A 23433-nucleotide genomic window follows, 5' to 3' on the forward strand; every position below is an offset into this window, starting at 1 on the left:
CCTTTACACAAAGGACCTTTTTAAAAGTGTAAAGGAGCTTTGAAGTGGGTTAAAATTACACTTTATAATATTTCCAGAATGACTCCCACGTTACCATACCTTTAACCTATCAGGCTGTTTTAATGGGGTTTGATTATACATTAATGCTACTCTTTATGCAGACATTGTGGGAGTTTGCTTGCAGTGTAGATTTTGACAGCAGGAGCTTCTACCTCTCCTGCATGCGCAACAAGCAAGAGAAGGAAATCACAACTGTCATTTCTGTTTTTTGCTTTTTGTTTTTAACCAAGTGACTCCAGCTATGCTTTATAGAGGTGTTTTGAGTTAAACAATATTTTACCACACTACCAGGCTGTAAAACAATAATTTTCTTGAGCCATATAGCAATCATGTGTTCAAGTGTCCTCCCATATCTGCAGATCCTGTATGCACAGTTTTATCTGCGGTTCAAAAATCCCCCATTGTGCAAATGACTTAGGCCCAATCCTATCTAACTTTCTAGCGGTGATGCATCTATGCCACGGGGGCATATGCTGCATCCTGCAGTGGGGGGACAGTCCCAGAAGCCTCCTCAAGGTAAGGGAATGTTGGTGCTGAAAAGTTGGATAGGATTGGGTCCTTTTTCTCCTGTGATTGCCGTCTTCCTGCCGCTGTCTCCTGTGTCTCACTGGCTCCTTGCTGTCTATAAATGTGAACAGGAAAAATTCATAGGAAGCAGGTTGGGGGGGCTGACAAATAACGCAACGCTTATCATAGAGCTCATAGAGTTTAGTGTTATTTTCAGCCCTCCAATTCACTTCCTGTGAGCGCTTCCTGCCAGTGGCAGAGCTGGGGAGGGGGAAGCTGTAAGTGCCACACGGCTCCGAAGCTCGCTGTGTAAACTGCACCTCCTTCTCACTCTCGGGGCCATTCCAAAGAGCGAAAGCAATGTGGAGATGTCTCCTCCACATTGCTTTTGACAGGCTCTGAGAGTGAGGGGAAGGGGCAGCTTATATGGTGAGTCTCGGAGACGTGCGGCAGCTTCCGAAAGCACAGGAGCATGGCAGGGGTTAACATTAAAACTCCCAACTTCCTCCCATAATCCAGATATGACTTGGGTCTAACACATATGTGCTATTTCTACCCATAAACTAAGCACACAAGGTCCAATGGCCTGACTAACACAAGATCTGGTTTGGCCCTTGGGGGAATTAGTGAGACATGGAAACCATGGCATCAATTGCCATCATTTGTAATCAGTGATACACAGAGTTGGAAGGCGATGAGACATGCAATGCAGTTGCAGATGTACTGGGGGGGGGGCTTTTCCCCAGATTAAATGTGCAGGATTGCAGTGATAAGTCACTTGCGACTAGCCCCTGTTAAGATGTTTGCTGTCCTAGACAGCAAATGCATGCAGGACTCTGGGACTGCACCTGCCAGTTGTACACCCCCCCCCCAAAACACACTGAATATACACAGTGTTTCTTCCCATCTTTAGCATTTGACATCAGATGCAAAGGTTGCAAACTGGAAGAAACCCGCACCTGTGTGTGTGTGTGTGTGATCAGTCAGCAGTGAGGGGCATGGATAGTAGGTGAAATCTTGCTGAGCCCCTCATGTGTTTGCTCTCCATGGAGAGCAGATCTGGCAGGGCTTTATGTCTTTGTTTATTACTTCCTAAGGAAATGAGCTGTAATTAATTATTATTATTTTTTTTTTCTGGATTGTGTTCAAGGAGCTCATCAAGACTCCTATAGGTTTTCACAGCTGCCGGATGAGAGCAATCAGCAGCATGTGAAAATGTCATGGTGGTGAATGTATTACTTTCATGAGCTAGTGAGATTATGAAAATGGAAAAGGAACTGATGTTCAGAAATTTACAAATATTTTCATCAGTGACGTGTCCACTCCTGGAATTACATTTAAATTTTTTTATTTTTTTTAAAAAATCTGACTCTGTTTAATATATGAAAAAAGCCTGCATGCCAAAGCTGTGATTAACTTTATAGGTGCAGCAAAATTATGGAAATGCATCATGCAAAAGTGCGCACTTGCCAAAATTATTCGGTGACCTTGTGCTTAAGCCGAGTTTTAAATAATTCAGTGATGTATTGAATGAATAAATTTGTACCGCTTGTTACTCTAAACACTCAGGCATTCACTTTTCCCTGCCATTTTTAATAAAACCTTGCTTCCTAATATTCATGAAATATTGCACTTCAATTAAATTACATAGGTATTGAAGAAGAAGAGAAAAAAAAACAGTTTGCCCTGAGCTGTTTAGTGTTGACACCAACTGTCATTTGCCTTTTTCCTCCCCTTTGGTATAATAACCAGAGAGTTTTATGTACCGCTAATATAAAGCACTGTCACACTTTAATGAGAAACATTTTTGATCAAGCATTACACAAAGCTGCACATGGCAGAAAAAAATGATGAATCTAAAATATCTTTTTTTTTTTTTCTTCTTGTTTGTGAAGGATACTAATTTGAACACAGAATGCAGCAAGGAAAGACCAAGCAAACATCTCTACTTCTGGCTTAATTAAAAGTGAGAAGCTAGTACATGTCTTCAGAAAAAGAAAAGGCCACACAAACCAGTTCATGCAAACAGGGCACATTCAAAGCACATGTTGTACAGTTTTTGGATCCTGAACACTTCTATAAAGGCTGCCAATGAACTTATCTGAACATTACGATCTGCCACCATTATTTAGAAGTGCAGTGACCATGCCAAGATGCTGGGATTTGGGATGGGGGTTTCAAAACCCTGCACTGAACCCCCCCCCCTTGGCACCCCCAATGATAGACTGTGTGATACCACTGCAATTGACACTGTGGGTTCAGGAGTTGGCCTGGTCACATGGTCTCTCTGATGGGTGCATGTCCTTGGCTGGTGCTTGGCTTGGTCAATGCCTTGGTAACATCACACCTGTAGAAGTGTTCCTAGAGGCTTCTGGGAGTGGGTGGTTTTGTTTCCAGCAGAGGCAACAGAGTTGTTATGTGAAGACTGAAGACTCAATGAGCTCTACAGCATGCTCAAAAGCCTGTGACTGAATCTTGTTTCTAAGTAAATCAGTTAATCTATTTGTACCAAGGTTTACTCATCTTCAAAATGGGCAGTGCTACTAATGATAGCCTGAGATGCTATAAAAAAAATAATCCTTAGCCTCAAACAGTTGTTCCAGTACAAGTCCCTTTCTAATAGCTGGGATTCCGGCCTCTGCAGTACTTTGAGGACCGGACTGCTTATAATGAAGATGTAATTTACCTCGTTCAAAGATGGTGCAGAACACAAAATTCAAATAATTGCACCACTTTGAATAATCAGCGTATAACAGGTTCTGCAAATAGTTTAAGTTTACAGCTTAAACAGGTTGCCTAACAGTTCCCATTATAAGGCTGCATTTGCAGTTGCATGTAACTTTCCCAATATGCAATTATCTTAGTTGAAGTTCACTAAGCAACAAAGTTTTCTTCGAGTCAGCAGGAAACGCTCTGTGACTTTGTCGTAGTACAGTATAGCATATGTTGTTTCTGGCATGTTGGAAAGTTCTTGGCGTGCAAGAAGCCATCTATTTTACAATACTGAAGTTATTAAAAGAACAGAACTCGTTCCCCTGAAGGTAGCTGATAGAACCCAATCCTATTTCCTGCCCGCCCAGAGCATGCAGCACCACTGACAGAATACACGCTACATGCTCTGGGCTGGCAGGAGCCCAGGAGATGTAAGTAAAGAACATTTTTATTCACTGCTCCATAGGCCGCCTGGTCTCCAATGAGTAGCTTATAAAGTTTTAGGCTTTTTTAGGGGGGGGAAGTACCATTAGGGCAGGGCTTTTCAAATTGGGGCATCACCACTGTTCCTTAAGGGGTGGGGGCAGCAAGGAGGAAGTGACACAATCCTCAGGATCATAGCAAGAGGCTGCAGGGACTGAGATGTACTGAGCCTCCCGGGAGTGCTGGGAGCCTGTGCCACGCAACCCTCTACAGGGCTCCCCAGCCTTCTAACAATGAAAGCGCAGTGATCCTGCTCCACTTCCAGTTTTGTGGAAGCAGAGTGCAGTTGCTGCGCTTTCATTTTTAGCAGGCTGCGGAGCCCTGCCTCCCTCCTCCCCTCCCCGCAAGAACTTACGGGCTCTGCATTAGGGCACAAATGTGGTCACAGAATTCTGGAATAAAAACATGAGACAAATAATATGGATTGAGCTAATGAAACTCTTTTATGAATTAATTTGAATGATCTGTGAGGGAATCGTTAATGGGCCTCCCCCTCCCAGTGCATGTTTCCTGTATCTAAGGTACATAACTCGCCTTGTTTGGGTGACCTCACCCTGGCTCAGTGCACCAGAGATTAGTTTGATTCATTTTGTTTCTTAGGACAATCTACGTTAAAGGTGTGTCAAGGAGTCTCCTAGCAACATCATAAACTCCGATCTACTCCAGTCTGTGAGCTCTGGGATCAATATAGCTGTCACTGCCCAAAGACGCCCACATTCCCAGGTTCCCCCTCAGTAAGTCAGGGGCTCCCAACTTGTGTATTGTGATGCCTTAGGGCTTTTTGGCACACTAATAGGATGCCGCAGGCTGTCCCTGGTGGCCCCTTCTACCAGTTCCATGGGCACTGACAGTGATGCCTGCATCTCACAAGATTTTGGTGCTGCAAACATGGATCTTGTGAGATTTTGTGAGTTCCAAGGTGGTGGCACCCAACTGAGCCAGGAAGAAGAGGCTGCAGGGGCACTGTGACCCAGGTAAGTTTGGGAACCACTGCAGTAAGCTGTAAAAGTTTGGTTGAGGGTGAGCTTCTTTGATCATACAATGTCTCATGATGCTTACTTGTGCTCACTGCTTCTCCTTCCACATAGAACCTGTCCTTTGTGATTGAACTAGTTGTATACTTCCAAACATATCAAGTCAGATCAACAGAGTCGTCAGAGAAGGAGGCCTCCCTCAGCCAACTGGGGAAAAAAAGACAAAAAATTCCATTTTTAATCCCAAGGGCAACTTTCTTAAAGGCTCACTTTGCCTTGAACGGTAGCAGGAAGAACACACAAGACCTTTGAATCCATGCTCTTTTGATGCCTCTCTATTTGGAGCCCAGCACAAGGCCCTCACAGCACACAACTGAAAGCAATTGGCTCAGTTGTTTGGATTACTGGCTACCACTGTATGAAGTAAAACTCGCAAAGCAACATATTTAAAGAGCAGGGCCCGTAAGAAGGGGGTGCAGGGAGTACATCGTACTTGGGCCCAAAGTTAAAAAGGGGGCCCTTGAGCCAGAGGAAGGGAGCCAGAAATTTCTGGAATCCCAGAAAGTGTTTGTATATATTGTGTGAAGAGTTGCATTCACATTTTGTGTAAGCCTACATTGTTTTATGCGTCGTAATTCATAGAAATCATGCTCCAATGGAGAAGGGAAGGGACCCAAAAGAAACTTTGTAACCCCTAATAAAATTCCTCTGAGAGGCCCTGTTAAAGAGTTACTAAACTTTATAGAAACTCTCACATTCGGATGCTTGATTGCATCTCTTTCTGTGCAGCAAAATGTCTCCAGCTATGCTGGTTGGGGAAACTGCACATGCTTAGAATCAAAGGCAAGACTTTGTTTTACTTATCAGATGAACACATTTCCTGGCTTTCTTTTCTCCCTTCCGTTTTCACAGTGAGAACTTCAAAAAAATAAAGAAAAATAGAAATAAGACTGTGAGCTTTTTTGTTTTTTCCCCTCCCCCAAATTAGTCAGAGAAATCAGTAGCAGCTTTCACTTCATACAGGGGGAAAAAAAAACCCTTCTGGTTTACTGGTTTATTGTTTATCTTTAACACCTGCAGGATAATACTGTTACAAACTAAACTCAAAGGCAAATGAGGACACGAACATCCCCTGAGAGGAGCTGATAAAAATGCAATGGTCAATTATTGGATGCTTTGTACTATTTTTTTCCCCACAATGAGATATTTCTGTATAATCATTCTAAACTCTGAGAGTTTGGAGTTTTGACCAGAGGCAACCCTGTGATGGGTGCCACCCAGTGTGGAGCTTACCTGGTCTGGAAATTTGTTGTTCAGTTGTTGTGTCCGACTCTTCATGACCCCATGAACCACAGCACGTCAGGCCTCCCTTTCTACCACTAACTTCCAGAGTGTGCCCAAATTCATGTTCATTGCCTCCGTGACACTATCTAACCATCTAATTCTCTGCAGTCCCCTTCTCTTTTAGCCTTCCATTTTTCACAGCATCAGGGTCTTTTCTAAAGAGTCCTCCCTTTTCATGAGATGATCAAGTTTCAGCATCTGTCCTTCCAATGAACAGTCAGTGTTGATTTCCTGTAGGATTGACTGATTTGATCTCCAAGCAGTCCAGGGGACTCTCAAAAGTCTTCTCCAACACCATAATTTGAAAGCGTCTATTCTTTGGCGCTTAGCCCTCCTTATGGTCCAGCTCTCACAGCCATACATTACAACTGGAAAAACCATAGCTTTGACAATATGGACTTTTGTTCACATGGTGGTCTCGGCTTTCCATTAAGGGCCCAATCCTATCCAATTTTCCAGTGCTGGTGCAGTTGTGCCAGTGGGGTGTGTGCTGAATCCTGCGGTGGAGGGGCAGTCACTGGGGCCTTCTTAAGGTATGGGAACATTTGTTCCCTTACCACGGGGCTGCATTGTGGCGATACCAGAGCTGGAAAGCTGGATAGGATTGGGCCCTAAATTGTCTAGGTTTACCATAGCTTTCCTCCCAAGAAGCAAGCATCTTTTAATTTCATGGCTGCAATCCCTGCAATGAAAGATTACTTCTGAAAATTATGGGGTTTTAAAATGACGTAATCACATTGCCCTAACCCAGTGGTATTCAAACTGGGGCATCGCGACACCCCAGCCTGAGGACCCTGGTCTCTTTCCCCTTAAGGGGCGGGAGTAGTCAGGAGGCAGGGAGGAGGCAGCAGCGCGATCCCCAGGATCAGGGGGGCTGCAGGGGCTTGGGTAATAATAATAATAATAATAATAATAATAATAATAATAATAATAATAATAATAATAATACAGGTATTTACGTATATACCGCCTTCCTTGGTCTTTATTCAAGACTTTATTCAAGGTGGTTTACATAGGCAGGCTTATTTAAATCCCCGTAGGGATTTTTACAATTGAAAGAAGGCTCTATCTTTCAAGAGCCACAACAATTCAGATGTTTCGTTCTGATCTGGCCTCCATCCTGGCCTCCATCCTCCCATGCTCCGAGCAGGTGAAATAGCTCGGCTTCAGCTTGTCAGCTGCTTCAAGGTCGCACGGTGCCGGTGGCCTCGAACTGGCGACCTTGTGGATGTTATCTTCGGGCAAATGGAGGCTCTACCCTCTAGACCAGACCTCCTGCCCTTGGGTACACTTGCCCAAGCCTCCTGCAGCCTCTCGGGGTTGCGGGGAGTCCTGCGCGACCTTTGGCAGGGCTCCCCAGGTCAGGGAAAGTGAGAGTGGGGTGATCGCGCCTTGCCTCTGCTAAGCCGGAAGCGGAGTGCGATTGCTCCACTTTGCCTTCTGACGGGGCTGCAGGGACTGGGGTGCACCCTCCAGTCCCTGCAGCAGCCGCCCCTGGGTGTGGGGAGCCCTGCGTGAATGCCTGCAGGGCTCCCCAGGTCAGGGAAAGTGAGAGTGGAGAGTTTGCGCTCTGCTTCCGGTTTAGCGGAGGCAGAGCGCAATCTCTCTACTCTCATTTTCCCTGACCTGGGTGCCCTGCAGGTGCTCGCACATGGCTTCCTGCACCCAGGGACGGCTGCTACAGGGACTGCAGGGTGCACCCCAGTCCCTGCAGCCCCCTTAGCAACGCGATCCTGGGGATCGCGTCATTACCTTCCCCCTGCCCCTGCTGCCTTCCCCCTGCCCCCGCAAAGACTTACTGCAGGTTTCAAACACCCTGAGAGTTTGAAAACCGCAGCCATAACCCATTTTTGCCTGACCCACAGATGTACATATTTGGTCCCTGTTGCGTATATGCAACGTTGGGCAGAAATGGCTTAAACACAAAAAGCCTGCCTCCAGACCACCTCTGTTGGGTGATCTTTAAGCCCACTCTGAATTGCTTTGTGTTTTCTCCAAGAAGCAGTGAAAACAAGTCAGTCAGCAAAAGCATTGAGGCGGCTGGGCCTGGAGGACCAGCAGTAGACCCTTCAGAGGGCCTGAAGCTATTGGCAGCTAACAAAAGTCCTGATGGCTTTTCTTTCATAGCTGATACACAGGAAGCCCAACCTTGTGGATAGGTGACTCTCATGATGATTCACAGTGTTTCTCAATGGAATGATCTAGCTTGCTAACAGTCCAATCCTACTCCAACCCTTCCCCACCAATTTAGCTGCATGTGCAGCATCCACAGGATTGGAAAGGTCTCCTCGAGATAGGTGAACATTTACTCACTTACCCCAGGGAAATCCTCCACCACTGCCATGGGGCACACACAAACAGCAAGACGGCCTGCTGTTTACACAGGTGCACACACACACACACAGAGAGAGAGAGAGAGAGAGCTCATAGGTTTCTGTTTAAATATTTCTGAGCTATGTCAAATGGCAGCTTAAAAAAAAAGATGGCACTTGGCAAAAAAGAAAAAAAACCCAAATGTCATCAGCTGTAACTGTAAGATATTTTGAGGTCATAATGAGAATGCAAATAGAATTCAGTGCACTGCACTGATGTGTGCTTTGAATAGAACAAGTCAGAATTGTAGTGTTAGCAAGCAGAAAATCACAAGTACCAATGGATATGTCAAAGAAGGTGATGCTGTCAGGGAAGTTAAATACTGACATATATGCCATGATCATGCAGGATTTGTAGAAACATGCACGCCTCCAGCTAATATTTGCTTTTAATTCAAATCTGAAGAGTATGAGCACTGTGACATGGTGGTACTTGTTAAGTCAAGTTCAATATGTTTACATTCAGGATGCTCCAAGAAGGCATCTGAATGGATTCAGAAGAGATGTTCACAACTTTCATGTACATTGAAAACATCTAGTACTGTACAAATGCACATATATGGCTTCAATCTTGGGATGATCAAGGACAGAAAAACGAGGCAAAGTTATTGCATGTAAAAGAGCTACCATATCTGTTTCTCCTTTTTGGAATAGACAACCATTGTTCTCTGTTCTGCCAGTGATACATATAATTACTTATTGTCAGGGTCTAGCTTGGTGCAGGGACCACTGCCTCGTATGGGAAGGCTCAATGACAAATGGAAAAAAAACAACAGTGGACCCCTGTAGCAAAATGTTGGGCATTATCAGCCTGATGAGAAGTCTCACCCAATGCAAGAGAACCACAACCAAGCTAACACCTGTTACCAGGTCAATGGAGACACTTGATTCAGGTCTTCCCTAGGAGAAAGAATGATAGCACACACACACTGTGACGTGACATCTTTAAAAGCTGCATCATGAATGCAAGTGAGGAGGTTACACCAGTGGCGTAGCTAATGATTGTGTAGCCCAGTGCCAAGTTCAAAATGATGCCTTGGAAGAGATGTCACAACCGGAAGTGATGTCACGCCCTGACTTTTTAAAAAGTGTGCTCCTGATTGATTCGAGACACTGTGCTGGGGTGAAGAGGGATGGTTTTTCTACCCCTGCTAAATATAAGAGGAGCACCACTTGAAAAAGTGCCCTTTTACCCAGTTAGCAGCGGTAATTTTATTATGATACATGGAAATGAGAGTTGACTCATATTAACACATTATTGGTTCCATATGATATCATAATAACATGTCATTGCAACATGTAAACATTGGTTCTCAGAACAATCAGTCTCATAGGTCAGTTTTGAGTTAAAGAAATCCACTTTTTGTTCCATAAGGTGGTTGTGTTTTCATTTTCTAGTTAATTAGCCATAACTTTGGATAGAACACAGATATTCCAATGGGGTTTGCTGCATTGCATTCATCATTAAATTACCTTTCCAATGACATATAATAAGATGGTATTATTCATACATACCAAGATTTTCACAATTTTGGTCACTAGTTTCAAGCTCAGCTTGTTGTCCCCCAAAAGTTTGATGCCTGGTGCAACTGCTACCCCCTGCACCCCCTTAGCTATGCCACTGGGTTACACTTTGCTGCCCAGCAGCAAAGGTGAGGGTCTGAGTCCCAGAACTTGGCTGCATGGTGATGAGGAGGAACTAGGGTGGAGTTAACCTCCTCCCTTCTTCTGTCCAGCTGCACACAGTTAGAGGAGGGCAGTCCAGGTCTGTCACCCATTGCCATCATGCCTTCCCCCCTTCATGGGGTCAGGGGTCAGATTCCAAAAGCTTTACATTGATTTATTCATTCATGTGCTTATTCATTCTGTTTCTAACCTGCCTGTCTCTAGTAATCAATGGACTGGGGGTAGTAGATTTCTTGGTGAAAGGCTTCCAAAACAACCAAAGAAGCAAAGTCGAACTGGTGAAAATATGGGCCCAGCCCCACTCTGAATGAAATGCATGTGTCTGTCCACCAGCAATGTTGGAATTAGTACCCCTGGCATTATAGCATAAGCAAGGGCATCAAGAGACAGACTAGCTCACAGTGTTATGAATTTTGATTTCCCAAATGGCACCATAATCAGCAAACCTAACTAGAATGGAGTAGATACTGTATTTAGATAAAGAGCATATTTACTCAGCAACAGTAACAACCAATTCCCACATCCTATGTCCTACTGCTATGCCTTGCATTTACAAGTCACTTTTACACAAGCAGAGTTGGAAATCACCTTGCTTTGTCTTTTAGTCGGAAATAAACTTTGACACAGGAGAGAGAAGTGACTCTGACAAAGGCTTGTCAGGACCTCAGTCAGGCCCTCTTCCCAGAGATTGAGGGAAATATAATTTACAAATTGACAACAATTTTTTTTCCTGGCTCCCCATCAGATCATTAACAAGCTATTAAAAGAAGTATGTGATTCGTTTTCTGTACTGCAGAAACGTGTTGCTGTTGTTGTTTTAACATTTTAAATGTTTTTTATGACTTCTGTGCTGATTTAAACCTTCATTTTCCAAAATTAATTCATGGATTCAATTCAAAATTAATTTTCCAAAACAGCTAGAGTAGGGTGAAAGAATGCCTACACCTGCCAATAGCTTTGTGCAATTCGATAATTGGGGATATTGGGTTATCCTCTTTCTTGAAGTTCCATTTCCCAACTCTCTTTTTCATAGCTTGACACATGATCACAGAATCACCAAAGAAACCCAAAACCACAGATGGATCCATAACACATGATCAAAGAAAAAAAAATGCTCATAGTGCCATCCACTAGCATCCAGTTATAGTAAGCTATATAAAATGTCTTGCATCTACAGCTCAAAAACTCTATACCAGAGCTATAGCATTTCATTTGGAACATAGCAGAGGTCTCTAAAGAACCTAAGAGCTCAGCCTCAAAGTGAATGAACTGGGAATGCTATGAACTAAAGCAGTGATCTTCAACCTTGGTTCCTGCCACAACCCCAAAAACAATGAAGTATGAGACTGGGGATGCAACTCCAATCCCATTCCCCTCCCAGATCCCAATCCACCAACCACTCACCCCTGCCTGCCCTGTGTGCCCCCCTAAACCTCTTGTGTCTTCACAACAACACTGTGTGTAGTAGCTTGAGCAGTGCTGGCCTTAGGAGCTTTAGGGCAAGACAATGAGAAGTGGCTGTGCAGGATTCTATCAAGAACTCAGTTTTGATAAGGCAGTACCATTATTGGATTGGCTCCAAGTCCTCTTTTGCACAAGCTTTGAAAGGTTGCTGCGATTCCTCCCACCCTCCGCCCCCCCAAACAAGGCTTCACAACCCCCTTGGGGTTGTGACTCACAGGTTGAAGAACATTGAACTAAAGAATAGTTGTGGTTAGCACACTTCAATGAATCTAAGGTGTGTGTGTGGTTCAAGACAAACAGCAAATGCTGGAGGACCCTATTGGGACCAAGACCATGGAATGATATTTAAATCTTCTCCCTCATGTCATAATCTTTGAGCAATGAGGAGTAGGATCTTGCCATGTTTCTTCTTAGCATGCCTTCTCCCCTTTTCAAGTTGCATGGGTAGGTCATTTGCCAAATTAAGAAAAAGGGGACAACACCCTGGAAAGAAGAGTGGGAAATGCATGATCCCACTCCTACAGCCCAGTCCTATGCATGTTTACTCAGAAGCCCCATTGTGTTAAATGGGGCTTACTCCCAGGAAAGTGTGTATGGGGTTACACTCATAATCGTGCAAAGAGGGGCCAGTCAGGCAAGTATTGTCTGAAATAACCCAAATTCTTTCTTTCAAAGGAACAAAAGTTTACAAGTATTTTTGCCAGTATGATGTCCATACATTTCAATGAGGCTGACTTTAAAGCATTTATTTGAACATGACAATGGCTTTTCCAAGGTCACTTTGATGCTTTTTTAGTGTTCTCTTAGTATGAAACTGTGTTTTCCCTCTGAATTCAGTAAGCGATAGGTCTCTGACTCCAGTGAAAACCAGGTTTCACCCTTTGCTGCAATTGTGGTTTCTATTAACACCAGTGACAGATCTTCAGTTGACTTCAGTGGTAAAAATCTGAACTCTTGAAGTAATTATGTGTGTATAACATGAGAGAAGAACTGACAGCTGAATGAATATAAAGTTAGTAGAGCAAGCCTATTTCATTTTGCAATAAATAATAGAGTAGATAAGACCAAACAGGATAAAGTGTCAGCAGAAAAGATGCTTCCAGAAGAATTAAAACTCTCATGTTACTAGCAAAGTAGTGTATGGCAGTGATTCCCAGTCTGTGGGTCAGGACCCACCAGTGAGTTGTAATCCAATTTTTGGTGGGTGGCAAAATTGTCAAGGAAAAAGATAGCTGACAAGTAAAATGTATTGAAACCAAAATGGAGCAGCACATGCTTGTTTACTCTCGTAGGTGACCGTACCTTGGTTCACTTTGAAGGGCAGGCCAAGGGGAATGCAGTGCCACCAGAATGGCCCCAATCCAATGAATGCAGGCCCCAACAAACTCTTGAGAGGGAAGTCCCCGTCCCCAAGCTAACAAGGAAAATGTATTGATCCTATGGAATGTGAAATTGGGCAACTCATGTGCGTTTACTCATGAGTAGGCAACTGTGCCTCTGCTCTTAATGAAGGTCAGGTGAAGAGGAACACACGGCCAAGTCTATAACATTATATTTAAATTATTATATTATAAATTATATTATATGTAGCAGTGGTTTTACACGTAAAACACCTGTTGTTCTCTGTTGTTCACCAAAGTTTGTTTTTTTGTTTTGTTTTCAAATCAGAAACTTGTACAACTGGAAACTCTTCTTATTTAGGAATTCACAACAGATGTGAATAATCAGGAATTTAGAGTAGCTGTGGTTTCATAACAAGAATTATAAATGTCACCCTTTGCATATTTGCATATTACGAAATTGACAAGTACAGCTATACAATACATTGCATCCAAAGAAACTTAGGGCCCAATCTTATCCAACTTTCCAGCACCAGTGCAACCACAATGCAGCCCTGAGATAACAGAACAAACCTTCCCTTACCTTGAGGAGGCCTCTGTAATTGCTTCCCCACTGCAGGAAGCAGCGCATGCCCTATTGGCACTGCTGCACTGGCACTGGAAAAATGGATAGGATTGGGCCCTTAGTCATGAGCAAGTTCAATCAAAATTAAATGGCTTTAAGTTAGTCATAACTAACTTATCTCACTCGTAGCCCAATCCTAACCTGTGCTGGAATAGGCAGGCCAACTGGCCTGCACCAAAGCCAGAGCAGGTTAGGAGATGGCTGCCATGCAACTTGGAGTAAGGGGATATTTATCTGCTCACCCCAGGGGTTTTTAAACTTTTTGGGAGCAAAGCTACACAAATGGTAAGTGTGTGCAGGGGAAGGGCAAGGGCAGTTACACAATCCCCAGGATTGTGTTCCTTCTGGCAAGAGGGTTTTTTTTAACTTATACATGAAGGCAGCAGCCTCCAGGAGGTGCAATGAGCCCCATGGAGCCCTCCACATGGCTCCGCCACTCTCTGAATACTAAAAATACGTGATCGGAAGTGGTTTGTAATTGCTTATTTTTAGTATTTGGAGACTGGGGGGGCATTGCGGGGCTCCCCACTCCTCCTGGAGGCTGCTGTTTTAAAAAAAACACTTGCCTTCCAGAAGCAGAACAATCCTGGGGATCGCTTCTCTGCCTTTTCCTGCCCCTTAAGGGGCCAGAGGCTAGGGCTCTCAGGCTGCAGCATCGCAACGCCCCATTTGAGAACATCAGCCTTACCTTCTATCATGCACCAGCCATCCCTACAGGGCTATTTGGATCTGTGCCAGCAAAATCGCTGACATAAATCTGAGCAGCTTGATGTAATGCTGGGCTGTCCAGGAGCAGGGTTAGGGTCGAACCTAAATCACCCAGGCCGATCCCACCCCTCCCAGGCCCAGTCACATACCATATCCCACCTTCCCCATCCAAAAATGCTTCTGTTCCGCCCTCCCATCACACTCTCCACCCCCCCGCGCTGGCTGCCCTTGGCTGGCATAAACTTATCAGATAAAGGGGTGGATTGGGCCTCTGGAATACAGTGCACATCTGTGCGCTGGCTCAGCCAGCTCCAGAGTAGTTACAAACGTGACTTTATGGCATGTTTGCAACACTCCTGGGCTGCTGCAAGAGACTGAAACCAGCCCAACACAAGATTGGAATTAGGCTCTTATTTTAATCATGCTCTGTCATAGCTAGAGAGGTGAGTCAAAATCACAATGGAGGGAATTTGAGAACCACAGATATGGGTGTGTGTGCACGCATGCTTGCCTGTACTTCTCTTACTTATTTTTTTTCAGTAATTTTATTTCTTTGTAAAGTAGCAGATCGATTGTGTCTTGGTTCCATAACCAAAGTAGACTAAGCTGTTCTTCTCTTATCCCAACAACAACAGAAGTTAAATGCACCAGGAAGAGTAGAAGAGTAGTATCTACCATGCCAGATCAAAGTCCCAAAGCGTCTTATTGTTTAGCCAATAACTGTACATTATTCTATCAAACACCATCTCAGCTACACACACTAATGGGAAAAAGAACTTGCGCTCTTCCATAGCACCAAAAGGATGACTGCAGTGTCATTCGACTCTTAAAACTACTGAAAACTATATACTGGTGTGTGCCACTTAACGATGGGGATACGTTCTCCTATCCCCGTTGTTATGCAGTTAGGTCATTAAGTGAACATTCAGTCCAATCTATCACCTTTGTTGTGTAAACAGACACTAACTGGCTGCACAGGCTACTGGACATAGATTGCCTCTTCTTGCATTTAGAGCCTCTCTGTTGTATAAACAGACACTGCAACAGGCTATGGGAGGCGTGATTGCCTCATTAAGAGTATCTTGACCACCGTCATATATTCAGTCTGTCGTTGAGTGAACAGTTGTTAAGTGGCACATGCCTGTACTTGCTTCGTGCCTACTCAGATGTAAGCCCCACTGAGTTTATTGGAATAGAGCAGCCATTTTCAACCACTGTGCCACGGCAAGTGGTCCACAGGTGTGCCACAGGAATTTGGGAAAAGATTATTAGTAGGGCCAATGGGGAAGTGAGCCCCCCAACTGGCAGTGTGGTGTGTCTTGTCAAGTGTCGAAAACCTGATGGTGTGCCTTGACAATTTTAGTGCCTTGTCAGTATACCGTGAGATGAAAAAGGTTGAAAATCTCTGGAATAGAGTGCCAGATAAGCGTGTACAAGATCACAGTCTTAGGGTAGTATTGATCTCACACAGCATAGTGCGGCTTCAATAGAGCTTCATTCCTTGCCATATAACCAGTGCTATCAAATTTCTAAGAAGGAGGTCCCTGAACTCCTTTATGCTGGATGTAAAGTTCTGCAAACTGTAACATTAGCATATTCTGAACATAAGAGATTAACTCCTAGTCTGGACTTGCTGGGTCAGCCAAAATTATGTTTGTCTTTACCGAAGCTACCGAGCATTGGTGGCTCAAAGCCATCTCGTGATCAATTAAGATAACATATCACTTAGGGTTTTCTTTTAAAGAAGTTAGATTAGCAAACCTAATAAAGCACTATATTAATCTATAATCTCCCCCTCCTGTGTCTAAAATTGACTGTAATTACATCTTGAAAACAAATGCCAATGGTATTTATTTTTAGCCAATATTATCTAGTAACTGTCTAATCTGAACAAAGTTTTCCAATGTGTGAAAAATAGTGAAGAAGCATTTCAATTTTCAAGGTTTATTTTTTTATTATTATTATAATCAACTAAGATGAAGGAAGAGTTCAAAAATAGGAATTTAATTAATGTAATATATTATCTGAGCAGCTGGAGATTAAATCAAGGCAAAGCCATTCCCTCTCTAATATGAAAAGATTCTTTGGCTTTTAGATACCAACCACATGTCCCTTCTTTCTAAAGCGTACCAGAGGACGTCATAGAAATGAATCACTCTTGCAGGACTACTGGTTTTTTCATGAGTTACAAGTAACATGAAGTATCTGAGCTCATTCCAATTCAGCTGATGTACAATTAGCCAATACCTTCTGAATATGCAAAACAAAATATAGTTCACTGGGCAAAGGAAGATTTGTCAGGGCAAAGGAAGATTAAAGATTGTCAGAGGAAAACACTGTGATTCCCAAATTTGAGCCAGGGCTGCTCAATCCATGAATGGAACCTGGAGCCTGTGGGATCCTCAGAGAGGGTGGTGTTTGAGAGGGAAGTGCTGGTGCCTCCAATCATTCCCCACATCGATCCCCTTGGCAAGATCAAAATCAACATTCTTCCCAGACCATCAACAGACTTCCCAGCCAGCAAGATAGGCAGAGGGAGATCATTCTTGAAAACCTCCCTTCCAGTTAGGTGGCTAATCCCCACAATTCATGAGCTGTAATGTATAACCCAGGATCTAGGAGTCATAAGTCAAAGCAAGTAAAGAGTTAAAATGTAAAAAGAGAGTTTTATGGAATATGCAAGGAGTGAGGGGTTGTATAATACAAGGAGGAAAGAACAGATCAAGGAGTCTTAGAAAACACACACACACACACACACACACACACACACAGGTGATTGCAGGCAAATCTAACAGCAAAATAATTCCCTAACATGTGCAGTCATGCAACCGGAGCACACAATGCGTCCTTCAGTGGGGGCAAACCTGGAGGTCTCCTCCAGGTAAGGGAAAATTTGTTTTTTTTGCCCAGAAGTAAACTCTTCCTGCCCTGCTGGGTCTCCTCAGATCTCATCAGCCATTGCTTGTGCAATTTCAAGTGGACCCAGGAAAGCAGATTGAGGCCAGAAAGGGGGCAGGATATCAGTGGCACCACTTTTGCCAATGCTGCCTTCGTTCGGGCCTCAATCTGCCCCTTCCTCCCCCAGTCTCTGCCCTGCTCCTCACCTCCCTGCCTTATTCCTTTCACCTTCCACCTCCTGCCTTCCCACTGCACTGACTTACCAGTACTAGAGGTTGTTGGAGGGTTGCCTGTGTGTGGCCATGGCTGCTCGCCATTCAGCAGTGGCCCAGCCATGCTGAATCACTTATCACCAATTATGACAATCATAAAGGACCCTGTGCTGCCAGAATGTGTTTCATTAGCACAAAGGACCCAATAAGATCCATGGGCCATGTCACTGGTCCATTTTATGGAACAATTCTCAATCCCTTCATAATTTCTACCTTCTCTCTGACCTGGTTAGGTGGCCTCAGTGTCCAATCTACTGATGCATGGCAAACTCAGCAGGCGGGCTGCTCGAGCTATTGGTCTTGCTGGATGCAGACAAGGAAGGCAGCAGATCTACAAAAATGACCTGACTACTTCACCGCATGGTTTTTCTACTATCACATTGATTTCAGAGTGTCCAGGGCAACATTTTTCTACCTTTTTAATCTCCCAGCACACTGACGAAGTGCTAAAATTGTCAAGGCACACCATCAATTTTTTGACCATTGACAAGGCATATCATACCACCAGTGGGGGACTCACATCCCACAATGGCCCTCCCCCAATGTCCTGAGGCATATTGGTGGATCATTTGCAGCATGCCCATATGCTGTGGCACACTGGTTGAAAATCACCAGCCTAGGGGAAACATATTTTCTTTTGAGCCTTATACTGAGGCTTTCTAAGGGGAATAGATGGGGAAAATGAAGGGAGCAAAGGAGCTGATTAATCACTGGGAGTTTCCATTTGACAAAGCTGTCACTCCTGTTGAAGCCTTGATGGCAGTGGTCCTCAAACTTTATTGTGCCATGACCCCAACAAACTAACAAATAAAGTATGAGAGTGGGGACCCACCACCGATCCCACTCCCTCCCAGGCCCTAATCCACCCACCCTGCCCCTACCTACTATATATCGCCCTACCTCTTGTAGCATCACAACAACCTTGTGAGGTAGGAGCCTAGCCTTAGGAGCTTTGGGGCAAGATGGCAATGCAGGATTACATCAAGAACTCGGTTTTGATAAGGCAGTACTATTATTGGACTGTATCCAAGCCCTCTCCTGCACAGGCTTCAAAAGGTTGCCACAACCCCCCAAATAAGGTTTTGTGACCCCGTTGGGGTTCCAACCCACAGGTTGAAGAACACTGCTCTATGGGATGCAGAGTTAGTTCAGATGGTGGATACCATCAACTCTATGCACTGTCCTGCAGTGCAGAATCTTGATCATCCCCTTGGTTTACCAGGGAGTTGGGCTGAAGAAGTAGATATGGAGTCTATCAGAACATGAGTGGCCAAAAACTCATTGTAACCAAACTGACGAAAGCCAAATGGTGTGAGCAAACAGATCAAACACAAGAAGTAGTTCATTGTCGAAGCTACTTTGCGGCAGTGATTGTGGCAAAGAAGAAATACTCCACCAACGTTGCATCTTTGGGATACTGTCCAGTGGAGCTTCTCTGAGCTGTTTGGGGCTTGTTCCCATTTCTCCCTACCCCACACACACTGTGATGCAAATTAATCCACTGGCATACACTGCGGCATGGTTGCAGAGCAATTTGTATGCAAGAAACTATTCTTAATGCCTTAGTTTGGATGCCACGATGTACGTACTTCAGTCTGGAGAAAGTCCAGAGCACCATCTGGAACTGTTTAGCTGGATGAGTTTTAGTTATTGCCACCTAAGGATGTGGAAAGCAATGCTTGGAGAGGTCCGGTCTACTGTCTGTTCAAACCTAGTTACTTCCAGATGATAATAGCTACCAGAAGGCACCTTTTCACAAGGAAGCGTATGACTCCTCGGAAATCCATTTGAATGTCAGCAGATTGCAAGAACTATCAGCTGGGTACAAATATCACCTTCAGGGTCAGATATTTGAGCAGGTGGTAGTCAGCAGCTCCAGATACTCTGGGATGAGGTTTGTTTTCTTGATCCATTTCAATCTGTTTTTAGGTCAGGTTTTGGCACAAAAACCACCTTGTTTGCCCTGATGATGACCCACCTCAAAAGACAAATGTTTTCTAAATCTGAATATGAGCCACCTGCTTACATTTTGATTGTCTTTTTCTCTCTGTGAAATAAATCCTTTCAATAATGTCCTCCTTTAAGCTATATCCCCAGATTTGGAATGGCAATAAGGAATGTGACGTGCCCCAAATGTGAAGCTATTTCTTTAGAGAAATATATCTTTTCTCTAGGTATTTTGCTTTCACTGTAGGTGTCCTTTCACTCCGAATGTATCGACACAAGACCTAATAATACACATAGCATTTACATAGCACTTTCTCAGCATACAGTGTGTTGCATGCACAAGCTGAATGCTGCTTTCACAACAAACCTGTAAGGGAAGGGGCAGCCCAATCCCTGCACATGCCTGATCTCGTCTGATCTTGGAAGCTAAGCAGGGCCAGGCCTGGTTAGTACTTGGATGGGAGACCGCCTGGGAATACCGGGTGCTGTACCATAGTCTTTCGAGACCGAAGGTTGCCAACCAATCCTATGCTTATGAACAGTGGCACCGAAATGGCTACCACTGTATCCAACAGGGCCGGTGCACCTGCGGGAGACTCCTTGGGCAAAGGGGGTATTTGCTCCCTTATCCTGGGTAACAGCACTGCGTCCTCAATGGATCTCCTTAGAATTATGTCGACTACTGAGTGGAGCAGAACTGAGGAACCCAGTGTAGGGCTTCCCAGCCATAGGTTGGCAACCTTCAGTCTCAAAAGACTATGGTATAAGCCTACAGCAGCCGGTATTCCCAGGCGGTCTCCCATCCAAGTACTAACCAGGCCTGACCCTGCTTAGCTTCCGAGATCAAACAAGATCGGGCATGTGCAGGGTAACAGCCAGGGAGGGAGCAAAGGATATGGTGGCAGACCCTTCTGGGCCTGATCCTCTCCTCCTTCCACCCTCCCTCTGCCCAGTTCCAACCCTCTCCTCCATCCCAAAAAAGCCTTGCTGATGACTGGCCATGATACCCCAGCCACTTCAGCGCTGGGTCCTCCTGGCATACCACTGGTGGAAAAGTACTTTATGGCACTTTCACAACACCCAGCCCTGGTGGTACAAGCATACCACCGGTGCTGGGCACCATAGGCTTGGGCCTTAAATATAATTACTCCTGTGTTACAGATGGGGAAGACTGTGGTTGAGAGAGGGTGACTTGCTCAACGTGCCCATGGTGCAGGGCTGCGGATGGTGGAGGAACCAGGATGGCTGGGAGAAATAAAGAAAAACAAATTATTTATCTCTCAGGCTGCTCTGTGGTCCCCTATCTGCCAACTCAGATCTAAGCCAGCTCTTTTGCATATCACATGTCCTAAACAGGGGTTCTGGATTTGGCATACATGAGTTCCACTGTGATCCTATGCATCCTGCCCCATCCAACAACAATAGTATTTATATACCGCTTTTCAATGAAAAGTTCACAAAGCGGTTTACAGAGAAAATCAAATATCTAATGGCTCCCTGTCCCAAAAGGGCTCACAATCTAAAAAGATGCAACACCAGCAGACAGCCACTAGAAAAGACACTGCTGGGGTGAGGTGGGCCAGTTACTCTCCCCCTGCTAAATAAAAGAGGAGCACCCACTTGAAAAATCCACCCTGATCCACCCCAATCCGCTCCCATCGCCACCATGATTGTGCTAATGGACAGTCTTTGTGGCTCCGCTACTAGTGCACAGCCTTCAACCCTTTGCATTGGCAGTAGTGCTCCACAGACCAATAGTGCACCACCAGGCTGTTACTATGAAGCAGCGCCATAGCTAAGGCAACTGGAACTGAAGGTCAATGAAACTTTTGGAGCCCCCTATGATGAAATCAAATTTAATTAAGATAAGTTAAAAAAAAAACACAGTGCACTTAATTTAATGCACCATGTCTGACTAGTTTCAGAGAATATACGCGCTTAAAAATATGCTCAGACAGCCCAATCCTGAGCTGCCTGGGGCGCACGGCTGCAGTGGCACTGAGAACGGCTGCTGCCGCATCCTGCGAATCCTCAGCATGCCATGGGCGGCGCCTCCGGAGAAGGGGACTTTTGTCCTTTTAGGTAAAGGCGTTCGTTTGTTCGTGTAGGGCGGAAAGCCGGAGCGCCAAGTTCAGGATTGGACTCTTAGGGCCCAATCCTATCCAATTTTCCAGTATTGGTGCGGCCGCAACGCAGCCCCAAGGTAAGGGAACAAATGTGCCCATCCCTTAAGGAGGCCTCTGTGACTGCCTCCCTACCACATGATGCAGTGCATGCCCCATTGGCACAGTGGCACCAGCACTGGAAAACCGGATAGGATTGGGCCCTTCACCTACAGCAGTGTATCATTAATGCCCAGAACTAACATGGTAGCATCAGAGCATAATAAAAATAAAGTTCCCATTGAAATACTTCAAATATATTATTAACAAGCATTAGGCATGCTTTTTAAGAAGCATTTAATATACGTACTATCAATGCTCATGGAAGCATCGAAGCTTGGTGGCATACCAAAAGTAAAATACTTCTAAAATACATACTTTTATTTTATAATATTTAAAATAGCAAAAGAAAAACACAGAACAGGGACTTTCAGCACAGATCTCAGCACAGAACCAGACTGTATTAAAACTGCTTCTACGAGAACCCCATCAACAGAAATGCTGACTAACTGAAGGGAAGACAGATCTCAGTTTTGCCCTCTGATCTCCCCAATTCTTTCCCCCTCTCTCCTCCCCCCTCTGAAAAAAACCAAAACAAAACCATTTTTCTCATTTGCCAGCTTTGAGAAGAAACAGCTCCTGTTTTGAAGAGAAAGGCGTGAGGAAGCCTTGTGAACCAGCCAATAGCAAAGCACTCAATTTGCACTTTGCTAGCAACCTGGAAAAAATGAGAGGGCACAGCTGAAGGGCAGAGAGAGAGAGAGGGTCGCATGGAGCACCACGAATTAAAACATGTAGGTCATGCACTGCAGTCATGATCGTGCACAGAGGGGGGCAGCGTGGCGCTCCTGGCGTCATGGGGCATGGGGCAATTGCTCCCAGCTCCAGCCCCCTTAGCAATGCCACTGCTGTGAAGATAGGATTCGGTGCGTATGGAGCTTATGGCAGAGGTAAACGCTGAACCAGGAAAGTTCTAGTGCACAGTTCAGTCTTTTAGCCACTGTGACATACCAGCTCTGGATCATGCCCCCATTACGCAAGCACAGCTTTCACAGGAGCACAGCGCTAACTTTCTGGGTGTGCTGCCAGTGGGCGATGGGGTGAACAGTAAGCTACTCAGATGTAAGAAAGCACGCCCAGAAGAGGGAAAATGTGCCAGTTGCCTGGATTGTCACCGTGTTATCTATAATTCACACTTTCTTAATTAGAATGCCATAATATAGTTATGAACTTTGTTGTTTCATGGTACTGTTGTCATTACTGCCATTTCGTGTTTCGAGGACTAAGAGACTTACAATTTAAACTGACAAGCCTTAATTAAAAAGCATCTTACTGTCTTCCTTGCACAGGCACATGATACATTTTGAGATGGACCCCTTGCAAATTGCCTGACTCAACTCTGCAAACAAAAACGACAAAAAAAAAAAATTCCAAGTTGGTGTAACATCAATAACATTAGACGGTATGGGAAATGCTAGTTACTGATATTGTTTGGAATGTCTCGGCCAGCAGCTACCATCTCCCGTCGAGGTGTCATTAAGTATTGCCTCTGCAATTATTTGATTTGGTGGGAAAGGGACAAACAGGTGTGAAAACTATCCCAACTCTGCTTGAGATACATTTGGTTCCTCTAATGAAGATGTTCATTAGCGCGGGCAATGTTTTAGGAAATTAATTTCTTATGCCTAAGTCAAAACAACAACTGGGTGATCATCAGTGGTGATGTCATTTGGAAAAGTGCAGCTACGCTGTCCAAAAGTATGTGCTTGCAGCAGGCCTCCAAAACTTCCTAGGGTTCAACAGCAGACCTCCCCAGCCCCGCACCCCAGGGCAAAGGTCCATGATGGCACCCCTCCATGGGATGCCGCTGAGCCCCATA

General features: G+C 44.6%; 1 pseudogene; it reads left to right on the forward strand.

Moving 5' to 3' along the window:
- Positions 1–19769: 19769 nt before the first annotated feature.
- LOC136656737 (5S ribosomal RNA) lies at positions 19770–19886 on the forward strand (annotated as a pseudogene).
- The last annotated feature ends 3547 nt before the right edge of the window (positions 19887–23433 follow it).

The sequence above is a fragment of the Tiliqua scincoides genome, chromosome 6 (genome assembly GCF_035046505.1).
Source record: "Tiliqua scincoides isolate rTilSci1 chromosome 6, rTilSci1.hap2, whole genome shotgun sequence".
Taxonomy (NCBI): Eukaryota; Metazoa; Chordata; class Lepidosauria; order Squamata; family Scincidae; genus Tiliqua; species Tiliqua scincoides.